A 20,721-nucleotide genomic window follows, 5' to 3' on the forward strand; every position below is an offset into this window, starting at 1 on the left:
TTCAAATCAGCATACATCAGGCTGCTCCTCTAGAATACAGCAGGAAACCTGGAGGACCTCTCCAATTACAGCCCCATCTCCAACAGAGCGTACCCAGCTAAACTCCTGGAAACACACACATGTATAGATCAACCCAAGAATTCATAGAAGAACACCGGCTATTACACCAGGCACAAGTAGGCTTTAGAACAATGAGGGCAATGAAAACAGGACTTCTCTCAATCTGGGATGTTCTAAAGGTAAACGCAGACTCAGACAACAGTACCGCTTTGATACTTCTAGACCTCTCTGCAGCATTCCACAGAGTTAACCATGACATCCTCATCATGAGATTGGAAGAATTTGGAATCACTGACAATGCCTTACTATGGATTAAATCCTTCCTAACAAACAGAACAGAAACAATATGGATGAAACTTTTCAAATCCAGCCCAAAAGAGTTGTCATGTGGAGTCCCACAAGGATCATCCTTCTCCCCTTTACTATTCAACATCTACCTGTCTCAAATAATAAAGATCATCGAAAGACACGGACACACCCGTTACAACTATGCTGACGACACAGTCTATAAAATACAAGACTCACAAGAAAAAAATACAACATTAGAGAATTGTTTTTGTGAAATATACACCGGGATGAACTCGAACCACCTCAAACTCACCTCAAAGGGTACAGATGACCTGTCAGAAACCTTGGCCCACGGGGTGACATGGGTGGTGATGGACCACCGGCAGTAAATGGATAGGATGGGAGCAAGTGAATGTAGATACAGCGCCAATACCTGTGTGGGGATAATGCTCGTCCAACCGAGTGTACTGACGTCGAAACAACACAGCCGGGAACCCACCTCGCTTTTGCCCCTAGCAATTAGTCAAACAAGAAGAAATAGAAAGAATATACCTAGCCTGCACGACGACAACCGGATACAGAGAACAAGAATTACAAGGATTAAGAGACATATACCCACAAACACAAAGCTCAAAACTCTGCATAGTTAACTCACAAGAAACCCACACAACCACTTCTCGCACAGCAAACCTCACGAACTTCACCACACCACAACAACAAACAATTAACACATTAGTTGCACCAACAGCATATGAGGACTCACATCGATCCGATCTTCACACCCAAGCTCAGCACAAGCTGTACAAGAGGCACAGCGAGTAGAGCGCTTGCTTTGACATCCGTGCAGAGCTTTCTAACGCAGGTTCGAATCCCGGCAGGGCCAAACTCAGCCTTTCATCCTTCCGAGGTCGATAAGTGAGCACCACACACCATGGGTAATAATAAGCAGCGTTCAGATACCTGAGGGTTTGTAGTGCTATATAAATGCTAAATTATTATTATTATTATTAGCACACAGTGAAAACCAAACTGAAGCTGCCAACAGGACACTGCCTTCTCACTTTCCTACACCCTCTTCACGTTACGAACGCACCCCACCTCCTTGTTTGCAGATCCGCCTGAGCGCCTGGGGACCAAGTCGGTTGGTGACGGTGCGCGGTGTAAATCCCTTTAATATCAACATTAACATTAACACTCACTTTCCTCATTCAGTGGGTAATGTAGCTGTATCTGCTAGCGGTTTCAGTTGTTTGGGGATGGGATAAAACCACAGGCCCTCCACACCACCCTTTATGGTGCTATTAATCGTATATTCATACAACCATAAAACCCAATTTGCAAGAAGTTATGATGTCTCCGAAAAACCTCATGAGGTTTGCAAAGATAGCAGTACACTTCACAACATATTCCGGAGCCATAAGCACACCCACATCCAGCACAGACGGAACATGTTTGATAGACTGCAATTCGTGGCAACTCTGCTTATGTGTGACCTTTGATACTGTGTTGGAACGCACACAGACTGGCAGTAATAAGAATAGCAGTGAAGGCCATTGCCTATCACCGAATGCGACGTGTTTTTCAATTGAGCCACATTATAGAATTGTTTACTTAGCTCTCCAAAAACAGAGGCGAGCATGTGTTGCTGTTGGGATGATAGACAGCTGGTATTTGCGCTTCCAGTTCCGAAGGTTAGTCAGTGAGTGCTGGCAGTCATGAAATCAATATTATGTCCGCACGTCGACATTTCTAACTTTAGCTGGTCTCTGCTGCTGTTGTCTTGTCCAAGATATTACAGAGGGGCATCACACACTGATTGGCCGATACTGTTGCAGCAATGTGCAAGCAGTGCCCAGATGGAGTGGCATATTACATGAAGACAGGGCAAAGGATGGGCATGCCTGAATTATACCATGTTTGGAAGCTGAAAGAGCGCAGAAAGGACCAAGCATCTGAACAGTCAAACCATCTAACCTGGGACAACAATGCTTGTGGTGATTGGACCCCAAGCAATATACTGGTTCCCCTTACACACTCGATCTCTTTAAACAAAACAGATGGAAAGAGTGACTTCCCTTTTCCGCAGGATGAGCTACATGTACACCAATATAGTCATGTAGGGGTAGCTGGAGTCCCCTCCATGGAAATCACACAAACAACATGTCATGCTCCACACACTACCTTTCCTTTACAGTTTTAGTTCAGAGCGAACGCTCGAGAAAACCATAAAAAAACGTTGTGCAAAATGATACTGAAATCACAATACACAGAACATCTATCATTACAAGAATAAAGAGATGCTAGGGAGAGCAGCTCAGAATACGAGAAATAAACATCTCCAGAAACTAGATTTCAAAGATCTCCTAAATGTGTGATGATTAAGGTCATTTCTAAAAATAAATAGGGAGTTTTTTGCAGCATGACGCCACTCCACTAGTAAAGGGTCTCTTCATGATGCTGTACTTTTATGATCTGCTTCATAAGCCACTGGAACCCCAGGAGATGAACACATTAGACACGAAGTAGTTAGGTATGGCAGCATGGAGAACCTATGGTTAAAACATGTGCGTTTGAAAGAGATCACAGCTTGACATCTGTGGAGTGGTTTCCAAGTGGGAGAATGGCTTGAATGGCAGTGCATTCAGCGTCAGTGTTAATGAACCAGCTAGTGTCAAAATCCAACTTAAAGTAGGGGTGACACATGCCTGCATATGTATGCATCAGTCAAACGACTGGCCACCACATTTTCTAGGAGTTAGATTCCCACAGTTGTGGCAGAGAAAGTAAGTGCAATTCCAACCACTCAGGTGGTGCCTTTGAAATGTACATATATAAAGCCAACACCTAGCCTGATGCTGCCTTCTACAGAACTGAACGTGCGCAGCTGCAGACTCCCCTGTGATCCCCCTGCAACAGTGATCCTTACCCAAAAGCTACTGCCCACACCTAGACTGAATCCAGACTCCATGCCTATGCAAACTAATTCCAAAATATCCCAGAGCTCAACCACAGTACTCCCACCTCGCTGCTCCGAATCACTGCCGAAAGAAACTGTTGCGCGGGGGTCGGATTGCCACCCCCCTAGACCTAGAAACAAGCAGGCAGCTACCCATAGCACTCCCAGGCCCACCGAAACCCAGCATCCAGCAGAAGAACACTACTAAGGACCCGACTGGTCAGCAGATTGGGCACCTACCTACCTTACCACTAAAAAAGCACTCTAATCAATGCAGGTCCATTCCTGCACATGCCCTTAATATCCAGGATCTTATCAACTGGCCATCTCCCAGCTTAACCTCCACGCTGAAGCTGTTGACAGTCTCCATGACCATCAATCTGGCTTCAGAGCGGCCAGAAGCACGGAAACTGCTCTCCTGAACATCCGTGAGGACCTGCTCTTAAACCTCGACTCCAACACTCCGTGTGTTCTCATTCTGCTCGATCTCTCTTCTGCCTTTGACACGGTCAACCATGCCATCCTGCTCAACCGTCTCCGTGATAACCTGGGTATCACTGGTCAGGCTCTGGCGTGGCTGACCTCTTTCCTTTCAAATCGACCCTCCCAGGTCCAACTTGGGTCCTTCCTCTCTGACATCTTTTTCTCCACCTGTGGCGTTCCCCAGGGACCTAATCTCTCTCCCTGGTTGTTCAACCAGTGTCTGGCACTCCTTGCCCACCGCATCGCCGGCCTCTGCCCCAACTTTCAGTGCTATGCGGACGATACCCAGCTCATTTTCAGGCTACCCTCGGCCTCCTCCTCTCCCTCCCTCATCTCTGACTGTCTGTCTGCTATCCAGGATTGGTGTGCTGCCAATGACCTCTGCCTTAATGCTAGTAAGACTGAGATCCTACTCATTGGCACACCCACTCCCTCCTTCCCTGCAGCTCTCTGGCCGGCCTCTCTTGGCTCTCTTCCTACTCCTACCTGCAAGGCAAAAAACCTCGGGGTCATCTTCGACTCCACACTCTCCTTCTCTCCTCATATATCTGACGTCTCTAAGAAGTCACATTACCAGCTGCACCTCCTCAGAGGTATTCTTCCCTTCCTCTCCTTCCCCCAGAAGCTCACTGTCTCCCGAGCCCTGGTTCTCTCGAAGCTGGACTACTGTAACAGCCTCTATCTTAATCTGCCTGCCTCCACTCTCCGCCCTCTGCAACTCATCCAGAACAGAACTGCGAGACTTGTCCTTGGCCTCAAGCCCAGGGACCGTATCTCTCCAGGACTGAAATCTCTACACTGGCTCCCAGTGGCTGCGAGGATTAAGTTCAAAACCCTCTGCATTGTCCACAAGGCCTTCTGGGGCCTAAATACCTTCAACTCTCTCTTCCTAAATATCTTCCTTCCCGAGCCCTATGCTCATCCGTCTCCAACTCCCTCAGGGTCAGCCGCTTCTCGAAGCAACGAGCTGGGGGTAGATCTCTCTCCGCGGCAGGTCCCTCCCTCTGGAACAGCCTTCCTGCCTCCCTGAAACTTGAGGAGAACCATCTCCGGTTCCGGAAGCACCTCAAAACCTTCCTCTTCACTTCTGCTTTCTCTCTCCCTCTCCCCTGCTAAATTCTTCACCAAAACTGCATTGATTCTGCAACTGGGCCACTCTCACTGACCTCGGTCCTGGGCCCAGTCACTCTTCACTTGCACTGCCTCCCTGGCAACCCCTGCACTGCGGGACTGTCTCTGTATCACTACAGCCCCCCCCAGCACTTGTCTGCACTTACCTTGCACTTGCCACCAGCTGGCCCTATTTATTTATTTTTTTATTTCTATTCTACTATTTGTACTGCACTCCCCCCCTCCCCCTTCCCCTTGCACTTTTTCCCTTCCCCCTACCCCTGCACTTGCGCGGTCTGATTGACACCTGGCCTAGTAGGATCGCTGTCTGTCTTCCCCTTGTTCCCCCCTCCCTGCCTCGTCGTGCCTTGAAACACTTGTGTATAGGCGCGTTACAAATGCCATATCATATCATATCATATCATATCATATCATATCATATCATATCATATCACCTCCTTAAACCTTGACACCCTAGCAACCACAGAAATATGGTTGCATGGCACATCTGCCCTGCCCTCTCCATTGCACTGCCCCCTGGCTACACCATCTTCCACTCTGACAGATCTGATTCTAGATCCAGAGGAGTAGCACTCATAGCAAGGGAAGAACCGCCTATCAGAGAATGAACTCGACCCTCCCAGACAACTGTGACATCCTGTCAGTTAAACTGACCCATTCTTGCTCGGACACCATTACTCTTCACACCATCTACCGCTCCCCAGGCCCAGACCTGTCCTTTTAAAAGAATCTCTTGCACACCTTGGTACCCTGACGATCCAGCAGCCACATTGCTCTCCAACTCGCTTAGCGCTCTTGGTTTCCTACAATGCATGAACACCCCCAGACACAACAAAGGTCGCATCCTAGACTGAATTGCGGATCTCAATTGTCAGGTGTCTATCCACACCAATAGCCCCTGCCCATGGTCGGACCACAACATAGTGAAGTTTTCCATCTCACCAACGGAACACAACATTCCTGTTGCAATCCCGGTGCCACCTAATCTTGCCTACAGCGCCAGAAACCTCACCAAGGAATGTCTAATTCCCATACTCAGCTCACGCTTACCTGAGGCCCCATTTACCAATGACCTCAACACACTAGCGAATCTGTATGCCAAAAGCCTTATTGCTGCTATTGATACCATAGCCCCACTCAAGCCACACATGCTTAAACCATCTGCACATAGAATTGCATGGTTCACCCCAGAACTCTAAACGCTCTGCACTAACAAATGGTTAGCAGAAGCTAACTGGAAAACATCACCAGAAGAAGCTAAAAAGCTACTGTTCAATGCAGCTGCCAAACTCTATAAAAAGCCATCCTCTCTGCCAAGTCCTCCACCTACAATACCTTCATTACCAATGCTAAATCCAACACTTCACTATTCTCAGGGAACTTGAGGACCCCACTTCTTCGGCGGTCACTAACACCAAAGATGAGTCATGGTGTACAAATATTAAAAATGCCAAGTTTGCCAAAATTGACACCCTGCACAGAAAAATTGGTACCAACCAACCCCTGATCGAATCCTCACAAATATTTCTGACAGCCTTATCCCCCTCCGCCATCAGCACCCAAGATGTTCCCATGTTCTACTTCACCAATGCTTCTGAAGAGGAAGTCAAATCCATTTTAAAAGGACATAAACCATCACCATGTAAAGCAGATACTTGCGCAGTGAGCCTCATCAAAGACTGCTCAGACATCTCAGCACCCCTCATCTCCTCTTTTGTCAACACCTCCTTCTCCACTGTCATAGTGCCTACCAGCCTCAAGGAAGCTTGGGTACTTCCTCTTATCAAAAAGCCCATGCTAGACCCTACAATCCCCACCAGCTACAGCCCTATCACAACTCTATCTTTCTTGCTAAAAATCTTGGATAGAGCCGGCTACCTGCAGGTTCAGCGATACCTAGAATCCAACCACATCTTGGGTATGCACCTGTCAGGGTTCCACCCTGGACATGGGAAAGTGTCGACATTACTCGACCTAAAGATCCAGATTGATGAAATCAGGGATGAAGGCAAGCCTGCCTTGTTGCTTTTCCTTGGTCTATTAGTGGCGTTCGGCCTGGTGGACCACAAAATCCTGGGTCAGCACCTATACTCCTCAGCTGACTTCTCTCCTGAAGCCGTATCTTGGATAGCCTCCTTCCTACGGTAAAGATCCATTAGAGAATTTGTGGAAAATACCAGCACGGTGCCGCAAAGATATTGCTTAGCCCCAACCTTGTTTACCGTATTCACAATACTGCTATTTGCCCTCCTGCACTCAAACGGCATATCTTACACAAACTATGCCGACAACACGCAAATCCTACTCCCCCTTTCTGGCAACTACTGGCAACTACCACAAGGACTCCTCCACCCTAAACACTGTCTACACAACCATCCAGGCCTGGATGGCCACACACCGTCTTTGCCTGATTAATGAGAAGATTTAGATACGTTTGGTGGGTCCCCCCTCAAGCTTGATCTCCAATTCTCCTCCTTTAACACTGATGGTATTTCAATCCCAGTCTCTCCTTTTGTAAAAACGCTTGGCATAAATCTGGATGCCACCCTATCTCTCTCATGGCAAGTTAGCGCCATCACCTCCTACGCCACCTACATGAACAAACTAATCAACGAATCCAGACCCTTCCTCTCCCCGGCTAGCTGCCTTACAATAGCATGAGCCACCATAGGATCTAGGCTTGACTATTGCAATGCCCTTTTTGCAGGTACCACTAACAACAACATTTGAAAAATGCAGGTTATTCAGAACAACGCTCTTAGAGCTCCACTGAATATCCCTAAAGCTGATCATATTTCTGTGGCTAGGAAAAAAGCCCACTGGCTACCCATTCGTGAACAGATTGCCTTCAAAACACTCTCCATCACGCAAAGGTGCTTGCCCAAGTGTGCCACCCTACCTATCTCAAATAATCACAAAAGCATCCTCTTATAAACTTACCAGGGCACTCTTTGTCCACTGCATCACTCATCCCAAATTCAAACGTGCCAAAACAGGAGACTCTAGCTGCCCTTCCATCGCGGCCAAACATTTGGCCTTCCTCCGGCCTACCTTGCGAGCCGAACATTCTTACTGGACTTTCCGGAGAGTGCTAAAAACATTGTTGTTCACTTAATGGTGAACTGCCAAGTGCTTTCTCCATGTTGGGTTAATGAGAAATTGTAAAAACCTGTAATGCCTGGCTAACATGGTATGTAATTGTATGCCTTTATTGTCGTGCATGTAACTGGTCATGTATCAATGCCTTGATGCCTCAGGGCTTAGGGTGCTCTATAATTTAAAAAATAAACCAATAAATAAATATAAGCAAATACTGTATTTACTTGTGTTTCGTTTACTGATGACCCAGGTCGTGGTGGGCAGTGGAATCCCTTGGCATCAATGGTGCTGACAACAGTTCAGAGAGCCTTTAGCTGTTCTGGTAATCCAGATGCAGTTAGTCCCACTCCAGCGGCTCTAGAACAGGATGAGTCCTTTCAAGGTCTGCTTCTCTTTGCCTTGATTGATTCTGCTGCGTAGTTGTAGGTCCTGACCCACCCCTATGTGCCCAGAGAGTGGTTATGGGGCATAGCACTCCTCTGCCTAGATATGCTCCTTCACCTCAGTGGTTGAGAACTTTGGAAAGTGAAACTGTCTCAGAAGAAGTACAGTGAATCCTTCTCAGGTGTAGTTTCAGAGGAATCAAAGACGTAGTGGAAGATCCCTTCTTTTAAAGGTAAACAAAAGCTAGCAGGTGATTGGACAAAAGTTAGGAAGTGACGGGGACAGGAAGGAAAGAGAAGGTCAGAGAGAAACACAATGGTGAAAGTATACTTCGACTGAACAGAGCCCTCCTCACTACTCTAAAGCCGCTCCATTACCTTCTCACTTGGATGAAATGCCTTTAGAAATGAAGCAGTATAGTGTGAGGGACTCCCTTCGAATGGGCATGCTCTTTTGATATGCTCAGGGCAGCTGCCTGGTGAGCAGCTGTCTCTGGCAAAGTGTGTTACCTACCCTCACAAAGAGATTAAAGAATAGGCATGGCCATTCATGTTCCTGTCCTGGATTGTCATTTGGCAGGATCAGCCTGTCTGGCAATAATAAACATAAGCTTCCACAACAGAGCTGACTCACAGGAGCTGACACATGTGTGATATCAAATTGAATTGTGGCTGCCATGATGATCATAAGTAGTGCCATGCACTATGCATAAATGCAGTTATAGCTTTATTTTAGAGTATAACCTGCCACCATCGTGGGCTGCCTATGATCACCATTGCTTTGGTTGAGGGGGGTACATCTTAAATGCAGCCACTGTATTGCAGAGACTTGGCTGACACTACAGTGGTCAAATGAGCCACTGTGACCACTGAACCTGCTCTGTGGCACTGGTAAGGCAGACACTGCAAATCAGGATAATAATTCAGCGGGACACAGATACACACTAAGCTTTTGGCATGGAGCTTATGAAAGGAGAATGTGATCAGCAGATGACCCTTTAAGAGATGGAATTAACTGCATCATTTTATTAATTAATACAAATCAAAAAAGCAAGTGCTTCTACATCCTTGACAAATGGCAATCCATCACAGTCCCTCTTAAAGTTAACAAAAGCTGAAGGAAAGGAAATAGTAACAATCAGTATTCTGCTGTTCTGACTCAATCCAAGAGTTAGTAAGGACTAAACATTACAGTGTTGCGACATGGATAGCATTCAAACAATAGAACCCTATCCTGGTGAAGACACTAGCATTTTAAACATGAACTACGAGAATATTTATGAAGTTATAACTAAGATCATTTCTTCTTGCGCACTAGGCCTGAATAAGCTTTCTAACCTTCTATTTAAAGTTAATCCGGGTGTATGGGCTTCTGTATTCACTTGCCTATTTCAAAGCATGGTTAAATCTTCATAATTTCCGAAGTCTTGGTCGTCGGAACAAATCGTACCCATATATAAAAAGAGAGCAAGATCTGACCCAACTAACTACCGCCCTATTGCCATAGTAAACGCTGACAGCAACGCGTTTCATAGTATTTTACTTCAACACCGTGAGCTGTGGGTGTCGGAGACTGGGAGAATTGATAAATAGCTAATTGTTTTTAGGAGACATATGGGCACTCCATTGAATGGCCTCATGTTAAAGCGCATTCAAGATCTGGTATGGGTGAGGAAATTATACTCAATTTATAAGGCATCCATAGATCTTTCTGCATCATTTGATGCCATGGACTGAAGTATGCGGTGGTCCAAACATAAAAGCTGGGGCATCCAGTACTGTCTCTTACGGATGATAATTGGGCTTTATGAAAACTCTAACATCTAAGTCCATCTGAATCATACTGGGTCACTCTTTCGCCAAAACCCCACCGTTTGCAGGGTCAGATAGGGGTGTGTATTAGTGCCCTGCCTGTTTAATCTTTATATGGCAGATATTGGTGATTATCTCCAACCTGTTGCCCTAGCAACTCCCAAATTGAACAACATGAGGCCACTATGTATAGATTCCACTGATAACTTCTTGATCTTTGACCGAAACCCTCATTGGTCTTCAACATTTTTAATTGAGGGCTTTTCCAATTTTGTGAATGTACACTCTCTCAAGATTTATTCAACTGAAACTAAAGTCATGGAGTATTCACAACGGTAAAAGTGCACGACCTTTCAGTGGCAGATCTGGACTGAATTGGTTGAAAGGGATGATGGTCTTGTGCACTTGGGCTTCTTGATATCCTCAAAGCCAAGTAAACCCCACTTGTGGACCTGTTTAAAATTCTGAGCCACAGCTTTAGCTAACCAACTGTGCACAGTTGACGCGAGATTTGGTAAATTCTCACTTTTACCCTGTATTCGTTATTTTGAGGGTAAAGTGGTATCCAAGGGTCTATATGGGATGGGAATTTACCCGATAGTGATCTTGGAACACCTGCTTAGTCTTGACGTGTTGATTTGGAAAAGAGCATTTCAGATCCCTGTCTCGGCCCCTCTCCAGGCAATAACATTTGAGTTGTGTTTTGTTTCCTTGCAGGCGACAGCCCACTGGAAATGTCTCTCATTGTTTAGAAGAATCATGTGTCCTGTTGAAGAATCCTTGTTTGTAAATCTTAAAGTTACACAGTTGGAGAAAGGACGTGGGTAAGTACAGGCTTTTAATGAGCTTTGCTGTGACCTTCTTAATAGAACGGTTTGCTCTTTGTGTGACCTGATTGAGAACCCAGGCCAGCTTAAGAGTTCTTTATATATCCTTGACTGGATTCTCACAATAGAGGGTATGCACAATTACTTCGCACTGAATCACCTATCTGGTGATCACAAGAAATGGGCACATTAGCCCCAATTCTTGCTAAGGTAATTCCTCTGATCTTACCGAGATATTACAGGTGGAGGAGATACCGGTAACTCCCCATTCCCATGGAGGCCACAATCACAGGCACTGGTCTTACCAGATGACATGTGAGGCGGATGTGACCATCAGCCACTGCTGCACCCAATTCCCAGGTTCAACACATGATTCCATGATACTGAGGAGCAGCACCCTCCCTACATATATGTACACACTCTGAGAAATACGAACCTGGCTCTTGGGTAAGTATGACATCTGATGATGTTGCCTAACAGAGGCACACATGGAGACAGGCATTAGATCATATGTGAGTAAACTAAAAGTCCCATGAACCACATTCCATGTGGCACTGAGGCTAATAATCCAACTAACGCAAGGCACAGAGACACCTGAGAGCATGTGCAGTGACGAAGTGCAGTGACGATTCAAAAGGTATTGTCACTTCTCCCAAGGGGCATCCCCTTTCCATGAGGCCAGGGATGTGCAGCCATTACCCAATAGTCCTCCTTGGGGTGGTTTACTGTGGGAGGACCTCATGGTCAGGGACTCCCCATCTGAGGACAAAGATTTTAACCTGGGGTACATCCCATTGCATGTTGTCATTCCCCAACATTCCCTAGCCCTCCCCACTGTTCAGAACCATTTTATTGAAAGTAAACCTATGTGTTATTGTAACCCAGGAGATAAAACTAAAGCCACAAGTACTAGGATGAGGAAGAGCCCAGGAGACATGAAGGCCAAAGTTCTGGTATGAGGTGGTCCAGAGGAGGCATGAGGATTAAGTTATCAACAGAGACAAATGAGTTTTACAATCCACATGGGAGGAACTACATACAGGGTATGAATTTTAACAGCAGACTTTCCAATGGGTCAAGTTCAGCTGTATCAAGCGCAGCCATGTCAGACCCTGCTGAGTCTAGCAGGTGTGGGCGTAAACCAGTGCAAGAGATTCAGGTGCTGCCTAAAGGCCAGAGAGAAGAGGATACCAGTGAAATGCCATGGGAGTCCTCTACGGGTTCTGAAGGAGCGAACCTGGTCAGAATACCGAGCAGGAAAACAGAGCCATGAAACAGATGGGATTAGTACAGCAAAGCCAATGGAGAAACTGCAGTGAACCAACAGAGACAGAGAGAAGACCCTCTGTGCCCAGAAGTTCAGGTGATGTACCACGATCCCACACAAGGTTAATGTGAGGTTTGGGAGACCCATAGGGGTTACGAGGATAGAAGGGAAGATGGTTCACAAAGCTCTCTCTCACCTCAGAAATGGGGATCCCACTACTGGGTATAATCAGAGAAGGGTCTAGGACCCGAAACCAAATACTGAGGGTATTAGAGGCACTATTCCTCATCACAGTCGGAAAGAGAGAACCACTGACCACCAGAGAAGGGTCTGGGAACTGAAAGCAAATACTGAGAAAATTAGAGGAGTGCTTCCTCGCCACAGTGGCGACAATGAGCCTACTGCACGCTAGAGAAGGGCCGGGACACCAACAAAAGGGAACTGACTAACAAAGAGGACTTCCCCCTTGCAGTGGTGGCATTAAGCCCAGTGATCAACAACAAAGGAATTTTGACTCTGCTAACTATAAACTAGAGTGACAAAGTGTGCATCAAGCAGAAGGTTGTGAAAGAGAACTGTGCCATACAATACTAGGAAAATGTAATCATTCTCCTGGTCCTGAACTAGGAGTTGTCTTAAAGACATCAGGGGAAGGGAGTCATTCTCCCAGGTTTTGTTGTGAACTGTAACAAGCAATACCAGGAGAAAGTAGTCATTCTCCTGGTTATGAACTGGTCCTGAACTGGGAGTTGTGCTAGAGACACCAGGGGAAGGGAGACCCTTCAGTATTAGTTTTGAGCTAGGGAAATCCCTCTTAGAATGTAGGGATGATGAGGACCTTTTAATGAGCAAATAAATGCCTATAAACACCACCAGGCGACCTTTGTGTCAGCTTTCATCTTAGAAACCCTAAAAGTGCCCACAAAAAGCCACTACAACCCCTTCATCCCCGTGTAGCACAGGGTGCCAGCCCTACCCACTTTTGAGCACACAAAGGCCGTAAAGACAAAAATGAACGACATTAGCATGCAGACGCAAAACTGTAATGTTCAACACACTTCTTCCTACCTGCTGTATTGGACTCAGGCTATCCGCTGCTACAGTGGTTATTGGCATCAGTGAGATACCCTGGTACACCGCAGGAGACAACCAACAACAAGGGACACATAAGGACCAGGACATGCATAAAAGGCAAGTTTGGACTATCAGCGGAAGTTTCAGGTGCCTCCACCAGACAGGTGGGGTACAAATGTACACTCCTGAAAAACAGGCTAAGATTGTTTTCATTTGCAACGTGTGCATACACCGGAATATATCCAGATGAGGACATAGCACACTCCGACTCAGATGGTGAAGACGATGCAGGCGAGGACATGGCACCTCACAAAAGACGTGATGAATTGAGAAAAGGATGTATTGTCCGGAAGGACATCATAACAAATATTTCTGAAAGCACATATAGACACCTGTTTCTGTACATTTAACTGCCACTCTATTCACATGTATAATGCTAATTTAATGAGCACTGGATCCAATGGCTGTAGTACAAAGTGATTTATTGTACAACTGTGCACTTCATCCCCAACACTGCAACCCTCCCCACACCTTCATCCCCAACACAATGAACCCCCACATCCTCATCCCCAACACCATTAACCTACCCAGACTCTCATCTTCAAAACCATAACCCTCTCCACCCCCTGTGGTCTCCAGCCTGTTCCTTTAAAGTGTCCACATTCTCCTCCTCTTGTACCCTTTCCTTGCAGGCATGGTTGCATGACTTGTACAGATTCTGGGAGCACTTTGGTGGTGGGCTTGCCAATGAAACCTCAGTAGGGGGGGCTGACACAGAACTTGCAGGTTCGCTGCCCTAGAGGTGCTGCATCATGAGGGTGATGGCCCTGGACATTCTCTAATGTGTGGCAGACATGTGCTCAGCCAACACCCTTTGACTCATTAGGGTGTTGCTGGCAGTGGTGCCTGCTGCACGCCGACACAAACCCAGGCGGTCCAGGGAAGTGGCCACCCACCTTAAGGCACCCAGCACCGCATCATACATTGCCTTGGAGTCTGCCAGTTAATCTTTGGCTATCTGCTTAATTGCCTCCTGGCACTGCTCAATCTGGGTGAGCCTTTCCCAGATGGCATTGAGGGTGTGTTCCTGCACTCGCCTTGGGGGTGCCTGGACTGCATGTTCCTCATCATCCGGAATTGAGGAATCTGTGTTGTAGGGCCAGTGATAATGGATAGCACAGCGAGATAACAAGGGGAAGGGCTTGGACTGCATTAGTGATATGCTGGGTAGGGGGAGGAATCTGGGGACATCTGCTTAGCAGGGGAACCTGCAGAGGTTGAGGCTGTGGTGGCAGAATCAGGTGACATTGTGTCATCGGGTGCAGTGGCCTGGTGCCGTGCCTGCATGTTGTCACTTGGGTGGGGTGGTCATCATACTCCCCAGCAGTGGTGAGAGGTCCTGCAGCCAGCGTTATGGCCAGAGTTGGTGGCACAACTATGACCGGTGTGCTTGTGCCCACAGAGTTGGCAGCAGCAGTGCCCTTGGTCAGGGGTGATTTTGGGGTCTTGTGGGCACTCCTCTTCCCAGTTGGAGAATGTCCTTGTAAGAAATGCAGACAACCCAATAAAGCTTAATATGAGCTTTAATCAAAGGCCCCCGGAGGTTGGGCTGCCAGGATTGAAATGAGTTGAACACTCTCATACAGAGCGTTCAACTCTGAACATTCCACACTGACGTAAGGTCAGTGTGCACACAATATAACATCTCCCTTACGAGGAGGCAGGAAAAGGAAGGGAGAAGGGTGGGGAGAAAAGTGAAAGGAGAACAAGGGAATATAACTGTAACAATTTTTTTTATTGGAGGTTTCCTCTTGACAGTAAACTGTAGTGCTTCGTGCATCAATAATAGATGTAGTAATCGTTGTAGTTTCGGATGATTCTCCGGTTCCTCTTGGAAAGACTGACTGTGGGGTCAGCGATCACGTCTTTGTTGTCATCACAGTCTTGTTGATGTGTGTCTTCTGGCTGGATAACATCTCTTGTCGGTATGTCCTTAATTGTATTGGGTTTTTTGTGGTCTCTCTCTATTTTCACTAGGTCATCGCCTGACCATTTCTTTCCATCCTCCAACAGTACAGATTTGTCATAGCATCTCACCACCCTTTGTGGGGATCTAAAGTGGGATTCCCCCTTGAGGGTCTTCTTGGGTTCTTTAACAGATACCAAATCTCCTTCTTGAATTGTCATCTCTCTTACTTTGTTTTTTGAGTCATAGTATGTTTTGTATTTGCTCTGTTTCTCTCTTACACGTTCCTGAATGTGATCCATGTATAATCTCACCTCTCCATTGTCCATAAAGATCCAGGCTGGTCTGAGTCGATTGTAGATGATTCTGCCTCTCATCATTGTGAATGGTTCGACACTGGTGGTGGAGTGTGGAGTTGTCCTGTATGCAACTAAGGCCTCCTTGAGTGTCTCCCTCCACGGAAGTGTGTTGACGATGGCTAATTGAATCACACCTTTCACTAGCCTGTTCATTTTCTCTACGAGGCCATTGGAGATCGGATTGTATAATGAGGTGGTGATATGATGGATAGCTTTGTCTTTGAGGAATTCCTGGAATTCTAGTGACATGAACTGTGACCCATTGTCTGAGACTAGCTCTTTGGGATCACCTTCCCTAATGAATATGTCTGTCAGGAATTCAGTGATTTTTTTTGTGGTTACGTTTGTCTCTGCTACACCCCACTCCGTCCATTTAGATGTATAGTCTACTAAGACTATAATGTGAATTTTTACCGCTTCTAAATTCTCAAATTGCCTCCTGATGTCTATGGCCAGTTTAGACCATACATTCTTTGGGCTTTCAATTGGCCGTAATGGTGTTTTCCTTGTGGTTTTTGACTTGTCGCTTGAGGCACAGGCGGAGCAATTTTTGACCAACTCCTCTGCTTCCCTCCACATATTCGGCCACCAGTAGTTGCATCTTAAACGGTTCTTGGTTAGACTTCTCCCAAGGTGCCCTTCATGTGCTAGATCCAGCAATTTTTTTCTGAGCTGTATCGGTGGGATTATTCTGTCACCTCTGTATGTATGTTCTTTGTCCATGTATATTTCTTGCTTGATGGGCATGAAGTCTATTAGACTTTGGGATGGTGTCACCCAATCGTCTGTTATTGCTTTCCTGATTTCCCTTTGCTCAGGATCATTGTTTGTCTTGCTTTTCCACTCATCGATGGGAATGGCTGGATTTATGGTTGCTATTATGTCTTGGTCTGGATTTTCAGGTTCAATGTCCTGATTGGTCGATAGCCTGGAAAAGCAGTCAGCCACTTGATTTTGTGTTCCTGGAGTATGGCATATGTTGATGTTGTATTACATAATATCAAGGATCCAACGTCTTATTCTCGGGGATATGAGATGAGGTGTCTTTGACTGAAGAACGTGTACAAGTGGTTTGTGGTCTGTTCTGGGTATAACGGGTAAACCCCGAATTAAGTTCCGAAAATGTTGTAGGATCCATCTTATGCCCAGCGTCTCTCTCTCTATCGTGGAATAATTTAATTCCGCTCCTTTTAGTACTCTGGATGCAAAGGCAATTGTTACTTTGCCCTTGCTGTGGATTTGTTCCAGGGCTCCGCCTAGATCAACCTTACTGGCATCTACTGATATAATTGTCTTTGCCTTGCAGTCAAACATGCTTAAAGTGGGTGCTCGATTGATATTATGTTTTATTTCCACAAATTCTATTTTGCACTTCTCGGACCAGTCGAACTTGTTCATCTTCTTCATGATACTCCTCATGTTCTTGGTCTTATCAGCATAGTTACCTACAAATTTTGAGTAGTACTCGGTCATTCCAAGAAAGCTTCTTAATTGGTCTTTGTTTACAGGTTCAGCGATGCTTAGGATGTTATCTATCAGTTCTTTCTTGGGACTGATGCCATTTGAGTCTATGGAGTGGCCAAGGTAGGACACTTTGTTGCATTTGATGTTACATTTTTCCAATTTTAAGGTGAGGCCACTTTTTTGAATCACTCTTAATACACTGGTAAGTATTGCATTGTGTTCTTGTTCTGATACGGCCGATATGAGGATGTCGTCTTGGAAACAATGTAATCCTCCCAAACCTCCAAACAGGTGTGACATTAATCTTTGAAATACAGCGGCGGCGGATGCGAGGCCAAAAGGCATCCTTTTGAATCTGAATGCTCCCCAGGGAGTGACAAATGAGGTGAGGCTTCTGGAGTCTTCTTCCAGGTCTATTTGGTGATATGCAGATGAAAGATCTAGGGTACTGAAGTACCTTGCAGGCTTCATGGTCGTTACCAGCTCCGATATGTTTGGGAGAGGGTGCCTGTCGATCCATATGTTTTTGTTTAAGTCTCTTAGGTCAACGCACATTCTTATGGAGTTATCCGGTTTCTTTACAAGTACTATGGGAGCAAGCCATTCTGAGCTCTCGATAGGTTGTATAATGTCCTGCTCACATAAACGCATCAGTTATTTCTTTAGTGCTTCTTTTGTTACTATGGGGACTCTGCGGACTCTGTGGGCTATAGGAATGGCCCCCATCTTGAGAATGATCTTATGCTATAACCCCTCTAGGAGTCCAATTTTTCCAGGGAACACCTTGGGAAACTGTAGTGCCAGGGTATCTTTGATGTTTTTCTCGTCATTTAGAACAGACATTATGGGGTTCTCCTCTCCGGGATGGATTCTCACAGAGAGAGCGGCTTGCTCCTCCCAGCCTACTATGGATGAACCTTTATTTGCTATGAAGAGCTTGCAGTAGGTCGTCCTGTCACGGAACTTGAGTTGCACCCATGTATAGCCAATAATATCTATGGGACTCTTCCCATAACCTGTAGCTTGTACTGTAGTGTCCTTCAAATTGCTCATTTTACCAGACAGTCAGACAGAAAGGTTTCTACACCAACCTTTGTGTATGGGGATCCTGTGTCCACCATTACAGGCAGTGATACTCCGTTGATCTGCATGTCGACCCAAGGGCCCTTGGAGTGTTGTAAGGAGGTGACGGTAAGTATTTGTATGGGTGGACTCCTTAGATTGACAGTTAACATCTCATCGTGTTCTTGAGTGTTTTCTACAGCTCGCACAGTGCCTCTCGTTGGTCTGGCAAATGGCCTCCTAAAACTACTCGACCTGCCTCTTGTGTTCTTGCACACTTTGGCGAAATGACCAATCTGATAACATTTATAGCACTCAACATCCGCTGCAGGGCACTCTCTGTCAACATCGCCGTGTTTCTGCCAACCGCATTTATGGCAGCGCTGAGAAGGTTGATTGAAGTGTAGCGAGTTCTTCCCTCTAGGTAGATAGGGCCTCGGGGCATGTGGCAATGTTCTCCTCACGAGGGCTATTGAAGGTTCATTTATGTTAGCTTCGATGGATTTCACCTCTGAGGTCCCTGCCTGGTCGAATCTCTCTTTCAAGCAACGGTCACCCAATTGAATGCTTCTGGCGATCTCAGTGGTTTCCTCCAAGGATGGATTTTTGGATTGCCACAGTCTCTGTTGAATTCGTGGATTAGCGACATTTAGCACCAACTGGTCTCTAAGGTACTCATTACCGACACCGGTAAAGTTGCAAGTTGACATGAGCGTCCTGAGGGACGGAAGGAAGGCATCAACAGTTTCACCCTTCAATTGTTTTCTGGAGAAAAATCTGTACCTCTCCATGACGACATTTGTCTTGTTGCCAAAATGTTTGGAGAGCTTGGCCAGTGCATTTTCATATTTGCGGTTGCCGTTGCCGTCACCCTCTGCAACATCCGGTTCGGGAAGCGCCCTGAATATTCTGAGGGCCTCTGCTCCAGTACAGTTTAGTAGAGTCGCCTCCTTGAGGTGTCGCTGAATTTATTACCACCAATGGCCGTCAGGTATACCTGAAAGCCATCTATCCACTGTTCCCAGGGACATGTGGGAGTGCCAGGACATGGAAGAAACTTGGTCGGTGGAGGAATACACTGCATGGCGGTGGCTCAGAGAATACAAAGAAGACACCTTATGAGGTTGAATGAGGTTATGGGGAATGGCTCTGACTTGCAGCCAATAGATTGGTGGGTGCGTGTGCGTTCTACACGCCTGCCCTCTGGACGTATGCCGTGAAGCGCCCTAATGGGAACAAGTGCAGATGGGGCATGGCACACTGTACACAGCCAATGCTGGAGAATGTCTATGAAATCCTGTGGGACATATACTGTGATCACATGGTCTCTAGGCATCAGTACAATGGGTGAGTCCCAGCGTAGATTGTGACCTCACAATGGTCTGACACGCAGGATGTCTGGTCCTGAAAAGTCTCTGATGGAGTGTTAAAATTGAGTTCTAAAATTGCATCACAATGGCAGCAATGAAAGATTGAAATAGAGTGATGGTTCCTGAAATTCCTTGTTGCTGCGTGCGCACTGCAGGGCAACAAAGTGGCAACTTTTGAAAAGGACACAACGTTCTAATGAACGCTGCGGTGTCAGTTTCAATGGGCTGAAGCAAATGTTCCCAATTTCAGCAAAACAAACAAAAATAAAACGTGTACGTTCGTGTAGCAGTTAAAGTGTCTTTGTTGTGTCATCCCCCCACCTCTGACCTGAAGGTTGGACAGCTCTCCTGCTGCCTGGAGCACCGTTGGGGAATGTGCGCCGCTCTGAACTCCCAGCGGGGAGGAGCGGCGCCCTTCACAAGCAGAGCGCCGGAGGCTGTGAGGAAGGCCAGCAAAACCTCTCCTGTGTCTCGTCTGGCAGCCGGGGAAAGCAGGGCAGAAGGTGTGGCACAGGGAGCCGCGGGAGCGACTGGCACGGAATGAAAGTCGCAGGCAGGGGCTGGGAATGGTGACTGCCCCGGGGGCCTTATGGGGTGTACCTCGTCACCATTTGTAATAAATGCAGACAACCCAATAAAGCTTTCTATGAGCTTTAATCAAAGGCCCCCAGAGGTTGGGCTGCCAGGATTGAAATGAGTTGAACACTCTCATACAGAGCGTTCAACTCTGAACAGTCCACACTGACGTAAGGTCAGTGTGCACACAATATAACAGTCCTGTACCCTTATTGCCACTTCCTGTGGCAGGTGTGCTGGTGGTACTGCTGCCTTCAATGGGATCCTGGGATGGCTTGGGTACCTGTTGGGAGGTGGGAAATAGTACATCAATACCTTGATAGAATTTAGTAAGGTATGCTCATGTAGTGTTCTATTTACTATGGGGTCACAGTGTGCTACAGCCCCATGTGGGCCTAATTCATGTGGCAGACAGTATGATGGTTTACTGGCTGGATGATTGTGTGTGCATATGCACAGTTGGGAATGTGTACCTTGCTTAGACTGTGGTTTCAAGTGTTTCACAGTTGTGCAAGGTAATGTGTTCCCATGTAGGTCTGGCTGA

At 46.5% G+C, this 20,721-nt stretch overlaps 1 long non-coding RNA gene across 1 annotated transcript in view; it reads left to right on the forward strand.

Annotated features, from left to right (window-relative positions):
• Positions 1-20,721, forward strand: part of LOC138467144 (uncharacterized) — an 89,508-nt gene that overhangs the window by 44,784 nt on the left and 24,003 nt on the right. The window contains exon 2 of the long non-coding RNA XR_011268071.1: positions 10,930-11,036. This is a non-coding gene — a long non-coding RNA (uncharacterized lncRNA). The remainder of the gene's footprint in view (positions 1-10,929; positions 11,037-20,721) is intronic.

The sequence above is a fragment of the Ambystoma mexicanum genome, chromosome 4q, assembly GCF_040938575.1.
Source record: "Ambystoma mexicanum isolate Mex_15411 chromosome 4q, UKY_AmexF1_1, whole genome shotgun sequence".
Taxonomy (NCBI): Eukaryota; Metazoa; Chordata; class Amphibia; order Caudata; family Ambystomatidae; genus Ambystoma; species Ambystoma mexicanum.